The sequence below is a fragment of the Vicugna pacos genome, chromosome 11 (genome assembly GCF_048564905.1).
Source record: "Vicugna pacos chromosome 11, VicPac4, whole genome shotgun sequence".
In the NCBI taxonomy this organism is placed as follows: domain Eukaryota; kingdom Metazoa; phylum Chordata; class Mammalia; order Artiodactyla; family Camelidae; genus Vicugna; species Vicugna pacos.
Genome location: NC_132997.1, coordinates 23427119 through 23437599, shown reverse-complemented (window position 1 = coordinate 23437599; position 10481 = coordinate 23427119). Strand labels below are relative to the sequence as shown.

At 44.5% G+C, this 10481-nt stretch overlaps 1 long non-coding RNA gene across 1 annotated transcript in view; it reads left to right on the top strand.

Moving 5' to 3' along the window:
• Nucleotides 1-1263: 1263 nt before the first annotated feature.
• LOC140699202 (uncharacterized) overlaps nt 1264-10481 on the top strand; it is a 46008-nt gene continuing 36790 nt past the window's right edge. Inside the window, exon 1 of the long non-coding RNA XR_012077211.1 lies at nt 1264-1432. This is a non-coding gene — a long non-coding RNA (uncharacterized lncRNA). The remainder of the gene's footprint in view (nt 1433-10481) is intronic.

The following is a 10481-nucleotide window of genomic DNA, read 5'->3' as shown; positions in this document are numbered from 1 at the left end:
TGAAGAAATTAATTTTCTATCAGACGACTAAAGAATGACTGAACTATGCTGGCATATACATTCACATGCAGATTTGGAAAAAGTCATAGGTTTATTAATATAAAGTGAAATATATTATTGTTTCTCATGCAATTCACTCATTCCATTTGCATTCATACTGGATTACGTAAAGTGAATTACATTTGGGATAAAGTAGTAACAAACTGATTTAAAAAATCCTTTATGAAATTTCCAATTCAGTTAAGAATTAGACAGTTCACAAAAGACTACTTTACATGGACATGGTAATAAAAGCTTGAAGGGAAATGAGGCAGGGAGGTGGGACGGATGCTGATGCATGGGGCTGTCATCATTGTTCTTACTCGGTGATCACTACAAGGGATCCAAGGAGATCTTACTGACAAGCAGGCATTTGAGCTAAGACCTGAAGGAAGGAGGGAGACCACCATGTATGTGTCCAGGGAGGATTCAATGCAGAGGGAAGAGCTAATGCCAGGCCCTGGGGCAGAACATTCTCAAGAAAGTAAGGGACAAGCCACAGAATGAGAGACTATTTTTTACAAATCTTATTTCTGAAAAGAGCCTTTTATCTAGAATACATAATTGCTAATACATATTTCTCCAAAAGAAGATATACAAATAGCCAACAAGCATATGAAAGAAGCTCAATATCAGGGAAGTGCAATCCAAAACCACAAGGAGATGCCACTTCAGAAACTTGAGGATGACTATCATCAAAAAGACAGGTGATGACAGGTGTTGGCTATAATGTAGAGATAAATTGGAACCCTCATTGTCTGTTAGTGGAAATATGTAAAACGGTGCAGCCACTTTGGAAGCAGTCTGGAGTTTCTAAAAAGGCCAACCATTGAGTTTCCTTATAACCCAGCCATGACAATCTAAGGTATGCAGCTGTGAGAAATAAAACCTAGATCCCCAAAAAACTGGTTTACAAATGTTCACAGCAAAATTATTCCTAATAGAAAGAAATACAAATTGTGTGGACACCAGTTCAGGTATCCTGTCTCCAACCTGAGTCGCAGCCCCGCCCCCAGACCACAGGAGCCAATCCGCGCGCTCGCTGCCAGGACAGGCCCCGCCCCAGAGCCCTCCTCGGCCTCGCCCCTCCTTCCGCCTACCCGCCCGCCAGTTGGCATTCGGCAGTTGGTGTGAGCGGCCGTCGTTTCAGAAGCTCCGCGGCTCCCCTGAGGCGGCGGCTGCTGCTGCGGCAGCGGCGGCGGCGGCGGCGGCGGCGGCGGCAGCGGCAGCGCGGTCCCTCCGGGAGGAGCGGCATGGGCCGAGCGGCGGCCGCGGAGCGTTAAGCCCAGCGCGGCGGCGGCGGCGGCGGCCCCGAGCTGGTCGGCCCGCAGGTCTTAGGCGTGGGGCCGCGCTCCAGCAGTCTCCTCCTCGAGGGCTCCTATCGCGTGATGTGGTGAGTGTCCGCGCCCCGCGTGCCGGCCGCGCCCGCCCGGCCTCCCGCTCCGCCTCGTTGGCTGCGGCAGTGGCGTCGTGCCCGACCCGCGACCCCGACCCTGGCCGGACCGCAGCCGGGCTGCCCGCCGTCCGCGCGCCGGGGGTCTCGGGCGGGGCCCGGCCGCTTGGGCCGGGTCGTTACTCGCGGCGCTTCCCGGGCGGTCCTCGATGGCGCGCGGAGTAGGGGAGCGGCGCGGGGGTCGGAGGCCGGGACCCGGGACCCCCGGGACGGGAACTGCCCCCAGCCCTAGGGTACTTGACTAGCGGCCTTCCCTTGACGTCCCCATAGAGAAGCCGCGAAGTACTTAAGATGCTTGAGGAGGCGGCTGCGTTCTGGATAGCGGTTCTCAGTGGCGCGTGTGCACAACCCCGAAGTCATCGTCTTGTTTTGCCCCCTCCCCTGCCTTTTCCTCCAAAGGCTTTGGTTCAGCACCTTCCGTGGTGCCAGTGGTGCTCCCCTGAGCAGGCTTTCTAACAGGCATGAAGTGGCACCAGTGTGGGTGTGGAATGTCTCTATCTTCAAGTGTTTAAATGGGTTTGGACATGGTACTGTTCGCGTTTCAGAAAGGGTAAGTCAGCATCGCTGTTGTGACTTATTTAAGGAGTCTCTTGGAGTTGGGCCTAATTTGACTTGTCCCCCCTTTTACCGGGCGTGAGCTCTTGTACTGGCATAAAGGTTTCCAGAGGTTTTACCATAATGACTGTGGACTTTCCCTGTTGAAGCTTTAGTGGTCTGTGTGTGTGCCGCCCTGATGGAGTTCTTGCAGAGCCACATGCAGGCGCCCTTGTCTGGCTCGAGATCCCTCAGAAGTGTTCGTGGGATGGGGTTGATGGTGATTTTTCTTTGTTTTTTGTTGTTAGAACCAACTACCTGTGATATTTTGTGCTCATGCAGATTTGTGGTGTAGGCTTCCTTATGCCTAAACCTTCATGTGTGTCTTTTGTGTTGTGTGAAGGAAGCAGACTATTTATGATCACTTCATGTCAGGTACTGTGCTATGTACCTTATCTCATGTTACCTGAACAGCCAGCTGCAGAGAGGGAAGGGCAGTGCTAGCTCTATTTCAGATGAGAAAGTGTTTTGAGGTGAAGCCGGTTCTGAATGTCCCACAACTAAAGAGTCAGACTTCAGATTGTACCTGAGATCCTGTTTCAGTTGCCAGAGCTCTTTTCATTACTCCCTATTTTCCTTAATTAGTATTATTAATAAATTTGAAATTTTAGCATATTTTACTATTACAAGCAAATTTATTTCAGAAACATTCAAATTTGAACGGTAATAATTATAGAAATACATAGAGGGAATATTTTACCACGTATGTTAGCTAAGTACAAAGACTAGTTAAAATTCCTTACAAAAATACTTGAATATTTGCATTCTCTTCAGGAGCAGAGTGCTTCACAGTACACAGCTGTGAAGATTCACGTGAACTCAGTAGGCTGGGAGCAATAAGAGGAATTAAATTAGGTCAGGCCTAAAAGAAATAAGGTCCTAGAAGGTAACAGAAAGACAGTACTGCCCACAACATCACTTACCTGGAGTAGGTCTGATTGCTGTGCACCTGCTGGTATGTGTGCTAGTCACCAGGTCTCGTTGTGAGAGGCTCGGAATTGCCCGTCACATCATTGGGCCCTTAGAAAAAATTAACGCTTAAATGTGTACTGAAAAAGTCTAATTTTATGACATCTCAGTCAAAAATTTTTTTTTAATCTGATGAGAATTTTTCCTAGCTTGAAGATGGTTTAGATCTGGTAACTTTCTATCTCGGCTGTGGACTTACATGACTTAAGTCTCTATTAGGTGAAATGTCAAGTCCACTTACTATATATATTTTCCTTTCTTAAGAAAGATCCAAGTACAAATAATATTGGAATTAGAATCCTGGGACCAGATTATAACTTTTTACCTTCAGGTTGATTGTATTTCATATAAGAGTTTAATTCACATTGTGCATTATTAGTATTTAGTAAATGTTGGTTAACGATGCTGGGTTTTTGAAGGATTTCTCGATTGAAATATTAATAATATTTGAAGAACTGACATTTTAAAAAGCTGAATGTTTCCAGAAGGACTTAAAATTTTAAGGAAGAATTTTTTTTTTTATTTTCTGAATCTGTTCATTAGGAATTTTGCCTTTTCCATGAAAAGTCCTTCCCTAAACATTGCATACGGGATATAAAGAGTGGAGTTTGAATTGAGCCTTTCTGAGTGGTGTGATTTTGATAGAAAGATAATAGGTGTAAGGGACAATCTAAGCTATGGAATCCAATCCTGCAAAAGGACTTAGGTGGCAAATTGTGGAGGACTCTGTAGGCAGAATAGAGTTAGATTTTATGTTTGTGCAATGGAGAAGGATCAAAGTTTTTGAAAAGAGGCAGGCACATGATCAGTTTTGAAATTTTGGGAGAATCTAGATCGACACTGGTGGAAATGACAGGAGAAAATTAAGGTAGGGATTCAACTAGGCTAGTGGCCTTCTAAAGGTGAAGTGAGGTAGCGGTGTGGAGGATGGAGATGTTAGAGTCAATAATGGGCTCTTGTCAGAGGAGTGGTGGACTTTTCATCATGGCAGGTATGGGATGCAAAGGATGATGAGGTCTTACAGGGTTAGAGTTACGGTGGTGCTGTCATTAGAGGAGGAATACTGTAGGCAGAGGAGGTTTGTTAAGGAAAAATAGTGAGTTCTGGTTTGGACTTGTTAAGTTTATGATGCAAGTAGGTCCTTTAAGTTGTATCCACAAGGCATCCTGAAAATAAGAGAGACATAGAATCTGGAGATGGAAATTTGTGTAAGTGGTAGTCTGGTGTACAGGAACACAGATCCTTATTTGAGATCATTGGTTAGGTGAAATCGCATACATATATTTTGTGTGTTTATCTTTTTAGTAAACAATCCATATCATTCAGTATATTTTCAAAGGGTTCATTATCCCAGAGAAGTTAGGAACCAGTGAGACAGAACAGAAAGACCAAAGAAGAAGCCTTGGCAAGCAAGTAGTTCTAAGAGTTGGGAAAGGAAGAGGAAGCTTAGGAGTGGTGAGATGTATAAGACCGGAGAGAAGGGGAAAAAAAATGGTATGAAAGAGAGAAGTTGAAGCTATATGCTTCATCATCTTATTAAGATAACCATCTGTTTTGGGTAAATTCAGCTTGAGACATTTTCTGAGTGTAACGAGAGGTCGTGGGGTCATCTCCATAGAGATGATAATTGAAGGCTTGAGAGAGGACAAGATGAGAAAAAATTGTGAGCTGAGCTGAAGGAATGCCTGACTTTAGGTGTCCTTAGTGGGCAAGCTACAGAAGAGGAGGAGGAGGTGTGGTCAGAGGCCAGAGACCTGGGAGTCTGCATTGTCTGAGGAGCCGGGGACATTGTGGTCACTAGGGATCGGTCCTGAGGACGGTAGAGAGCACGGTGCAGCTGAAAGACAAACTGTTGGATTTGTTGACTTTCAGCACTCCTGAAAAAACATAGTTTTAACAAAAATTTTGTCGTGCTCATATTCCTGATGGTGCAGTATCTGGTCCTGTTAATGTTTCTGTGATCACAGCAGGCTGGTAAGAACTACCATTTAGCCAATGTTTTCTGTTATATTTTTACGCATATATTCATTAGTCTTCTTAGCCACACTGCAGGGGTGGTTCCTTTCGGTAAGTGGGAGTCTGAGACACAGCGAGGTTACTTAATTTGCCCACAGATACCCAACTAGGAAGTGGTAGAGCATCTGTGTCTGCTTCCTAAGTGATACTCAGCCAAAGAGTAGAGTTGAGAAAATGCATGCTTTCAGTAGCAGAAAATATCTATTGTCTGCTTTTTGCATGGTTTGCTTTTTAGCCTTTTAAAAACCTTTCATGCAAGGTCATTCACTTAGAATTCATTCAGCACCAGTTCTCTGCAAGGACTCACATGGCGCCTGCCCTTCAGTAGCTCTTGTTCCAGACAATGGGGTGCAGTTGGGCAGGAACACAGAAGCCCCTGTAGAGTGCTGTGGGTGACAAAGGCCTGAGTGGCGTGTGGCTGTCCGTGTCCGGCTTCGCAAACCTTCGTGCTGGGTGTTGGTGTCTGACTGGGAGTTGGCCGTGAGACATGCACTCCGGGTAGAGGAGAGTGCACTCGCCGAGGCGCAGAAGTCTGAACAGGTCACAGCCGGTCAGGAAAAGCAGGAGTTGTCTGAGAAGTGAGGCTGTGGGTGGGTGCCTTGGGGAGAAAGCTGGAGTGGAGGCAGCTGGGATGGGTGGGGCCGAGTTCTGAGGGGCTTTGTTTTCTAAGGAGTTGGGACTTGATATGTTAGGGGAAGCTCCCTGAAGGATGCCATTTTTCTGCTGGTTCCTCATCCAATTTTGTGTTTCCCTCTGTCTCTCTTTGACTTTCTAATCGCTGCGCTTGTCTCTTCTGTTTACTTACTTAGGGCTACTCAGTGGGTGTGATTTTTATCCAGTCTACAGGGGCATTGAAATGTATGTGGGTTTTGTTTTACTTTTTGTTGTTGCATTGATTGGAGGTGTTATTGGCCTTCGGTGTGTATCAGGTGGAGGCCAACGTGCCAAACGACCTGCATGCAGTTTGCACGCAGCACATTCAATCCCTGCACCAGAGAAGCCTCCTGTTTAGATGCCAGTGCTGTTTCCCTCCAGCCCATCATGAAGAAGTGCTGGGTCCTAGTCAGGTCCTGCCTTCCTCTGAGATTCATCTCCTCCAACAACTTGTCCTTATTACTTTCAGCTCTAGCCCTCCCTCCATCCCTCCCTGGGACTTTGCTGGGTATTGGTACCACCCGTTTGAAAGGCAGGACCAGCAATGGTATAAATCATGTACAGAGGTTCCAGATCAGATTCCTAGTTGTGCTGGTTTAGCTGTTAATTTGACTTTTAAAAAACAAGTCTCTTGTCTGGTTTTCAGAGCTCAGAGATGGGACGAGACCATTTTACATAAGCAACAGAAAATCCAGAGTTTCTGAGCAGTTTTGTGTGCAAGTAAAATGCAAACAAAATTCATTTTGATATTAGTAACATCCCTAATAATGTGCTTCTGGTGATTAGCTGTAATATATATGCCATTCTGATGAATTGAATTTGTATGTTCTCAATTCTCAAGTATTAATCAAAATACTTTAATGAAAAGCATCCTAGTTGAGTTTTCCAGGAACTATGTATAGTTTATTCCTCACCTTGCTGGCAGTAATGTACCTACTAAGTAAAAATCAAGCGATTCCCACCAAAACATCTCAAGCTGCCCCACCGTCCATCCAGCCTGCTCTGCCCACCCACCTGCCTGACCCTGAGATACTGTTTCTTCCTTTTGGCTTCTCTTTTCTCTTTCACTTCTTGAGGCTCCCATACGTTGGAAAGCCAACAGGTTTGATGTTCTCCAGGGTCTCTCAGATGCGCAGTCTTAAGGCAGGTTCTGGGCTCTGAGCCCATCCATAGCTGTTAGGAGCTGGGGGTGGGGTGTAGGCGTGAGGTCTGCAGGACTTCACCATCACCAGCTGACTAACATTACTTGCAAGCTTTCCTTAGGTGCTGTGGTTTGAAAGTCATTTTCATCCTCACCTTTGAGTTATTATTTTTTTCACTGTACAGATGAGGAAACCAGGTCTTAGGTAACTTGTCCAGGGTTCACAGCCAGTAAATATACAGCAGAACTGAGATTTGTCTAGACCTCAAAACCTGTCATTATTATTATTATTTTTTTTTACTAAACTACTGTAGACTTTCCTCTGTTGTGGTGAGTTACCTGTAAACGTTCTTCTTCCAGCCTGGGTTCCTGAATGTGTTGTCACCAAACTATAAAATGATGATTGTCATGGCAAACTTGGGCCTGTTGTGGAGATGGAAGAAGGAGGAAGCAGAAACTTGGAAGGGGTGAGGAAGGTAGGGTCAAAGCAGCTTCATTTTTATCAGAAGGGTGTTTATCAGTGTTGATCCTCCTCCTACGTACCTCCACCAGTTTCTTGATGTTCACTCATTTAGTAATGATACTGAGCATGTACCTGACCTGTGTAGTAAGCAGTATGATCGAAGTGGTTTTTACTTTTTGGTGCTTACAGTCAACAGGAAAGTAATCACATTTATTGAAAATGATGAGGTGCAGAGTGCTACCCTTTATACCCCTAAAAAGTGGAGCAAAGCTCTGAGGAGTAGTCCAGGCCAGTTTCCTGGAGGAAGTGCTGTTTAAGCTGGGACCTGGAGAATGACTTAGAGCTAGCTGAGTGAAAGATAGGGAAGGGTGCTAAAGTGTTTCAGGCACTACTTGTGGGAAATGGATGGTAAGAAGGTAGGAACTAAAAACTAGATCAAAGCATCTACTCCCCACCCTTTGTACATTTACAAAATCTTCTTGTATCCTGCATCTCTGCCTAGCTGTTTTTGTTTGTTTGTTTCTTCTCTTTTCACTTTTACCGCATCCCATGCACTTGGCAGAAGAGAGCTGACCCTCGCTCCCCAGAGATATGTGTCTTCAGAGCAGTCTGATTCCTGGGGGAGAGAATCTGATCCAGCTTGGGCTAATGTCCACCACTTGTCTGGGCAGCTGAGGCCCAGGTGGAGTCATCTGATAAGGCTGAACCTCTCTAAGGTGGCGCAGTGAGGTGGGGGTGGTCATGAGATGTCTCCCGCTGACCTCTGACACTTACCAGGGTAGCTCTTGGTGCTGCTTACCTAGCTCTTGTGCTGGGCCGAGGCCTGCTGATGGGGGCTGGTGGGGAGGAGAAGAGGGGAGGGCAAAGTCATTTAGGCAAGAGAGGGGCTTTGGGCTGATTTTAGGGTGCTTCTGGTTTCCTGTCTTTGGCAGTATCGGGGTGGCAGCCAAACTGGGTGGTGTTCTTTACAATGTATTTAATATTTGATATGTATCTAACATGAGAGTTATGCAGCCTAACAATAAACACCCAAGAACCCACCACCCACTGACTGACTTCACACCAGATTGTCAGAGGCCCATGTTCTAATCTCTGGCTGGGAGTCTGTACAGTATAGCAGGAAATAGTGTGGGCTCTGAACACCTGTATGTGAACTGAGCTTGTTTTTCTCTTCTGTAGAGAAAGGGTAGTGATACCCACCTCAGGGTTGGGAGGATTGAATGAAACACATCGGTGAGTGCTGAGCCCTTGGCCTTGGGTTAGTGCTCTAGTTGTTACTCCCTGGAAGTGAGCAGGCCTGGTGAGACCAGTATCCTCCCTCCCCTCAGTCTCTTGGACATCATCCTGGAGTGTGAAGCAGAGTCTGTGGAAGTGAGACTGTCAGACTTGGGTCACAGGGTTGTGTGGTCTAGGGCAACATCCTCTCCTGGTGAGATATATCAGTTAGAGCATCTTCTCTGCCTGGCCCTGGTCCATGTTCCCACCCACCCTAAGGAATGCTGCAGGTGGTGTAGGAGACAGACTGATAAGGAAATAGACTACTGTGTCACTTGGTGGAAACACTGATACGAGATAATTCTGGACAGAGCCACTAACTCCTCCTGGGCTTCCCAGTTTCTAATTAATTCAGCAAGTGGTGTCTGTATGCACTAGGACACGTACTAGTTGTTCAGCTACTTCAGTGAATAAAACACCTAGTCCCCAGCAGCTCATAGATGGTGGATGCCTGGCTTAGAGTGAGCCCATTCCATAGGTTGTTGTTTGGTTTTGCTTATGTTTTCCTCTGCTGTGCAAAAGCTTGTAAGTTTAATTAGATCCCATTTGTTTGTTTTTCCTTTTATTTCTATTTCTTGAATAGACTGCCCTAGGAGAACATTGCCGAGATATATGTGAGATAATGTTTTGCCTATGTTTTCTTCTCGGATTTTTATTGTGTCTTGTCTTATGTTTAAGTCTTTAATCGATTTTGAGTTTAGTTTTGTACATGATGTGAGGGAGTATTCTTGCTTTATTGATTTACATTGCTGCTGTTCAGTTTTCCCAAAACCATTTGCTGAAGAGACTGTCTTTATTCCATTGTATGTTCTTGCCTCCTTTGTCAAAGATTAATTGACCAAAACCTTGTGAGTTCATTTCTGCGCTCTCTATTCTGTTCCATTGGTCCATAGGTCTATTTTTGTACCAATGCCATGCTGTTTTGATGACTGTATCTCTGTAGTATTGTCTGAAATCAGGGAGGATTATTTCTCCAGCCTCGTTCTTTTTCTTCAGCAGTGCTATGGCAATTCTGGGTCTTTTGTGATTCCATATAAATGTTATTATTATTATTTTTTCTAGTTCTGTGAAATATGCCCTAGGTAATTTAATAGAGGTTACATTAAATCTGTATGTTGCCTTGGGCAGAATGACCATTTTAACAATATTGATTCTTCCAATACATGAGCATGGGATATCTTTCCATTTTCTTAAGTCTTCTTTAATTTCCTTAGTCGATGTTTTCTAGTTCTCTATGTATAAGTCTTTCACCTCCTTGGCTAGATTTATTCCTAGGTATCTTATTACTTTGGGTGGTGTTTAAAAAGGGACTGTTTCTTTACTTTCTTTTCCTATTGATTCATTGTTAGTGTAAGTAAGTGCAACTGATTTTTGTACATTAATCTTGTAACCTGCTACCTTGCTGAATTCTTTGATTAGTTCTGGTAGTTTTGTGTGGCACTTTTAGGTTTTTCTATCTATAGTATCATGTCATCTGCATATAGTGACAATTTTACCTCTTGTTTTCCAATTTGGATCCCTTTTATTTCTTTTTCCTTGCCTGATTGCTGTGGCTAGGACTTCAAGACTCTGTTGAATAGGAGTGGTGAGAGTGGACGACTTTGTTGGCCCCGGATTTTAGTGGGAAAGTTTTTAGTTTTTCACAATTGAGTACTAAGCTGGCTATAGGTTTGTCATAAATAGTTTTTATTATGTTGATATATGTTCCCTCTATACCCACTGTGGTGAGAGTTTTTATCATAAATGGGTGTTGAATTTTATCAAATGCTTTTCCTGCATCTATTGAGATGATCATGTGTTTTTTGTCCTTTCTCTCTTGATGTGGTGTATTATATTGATTGATTTGCTTATGTTGAGCCATCCTTGTGTTCCAGGAA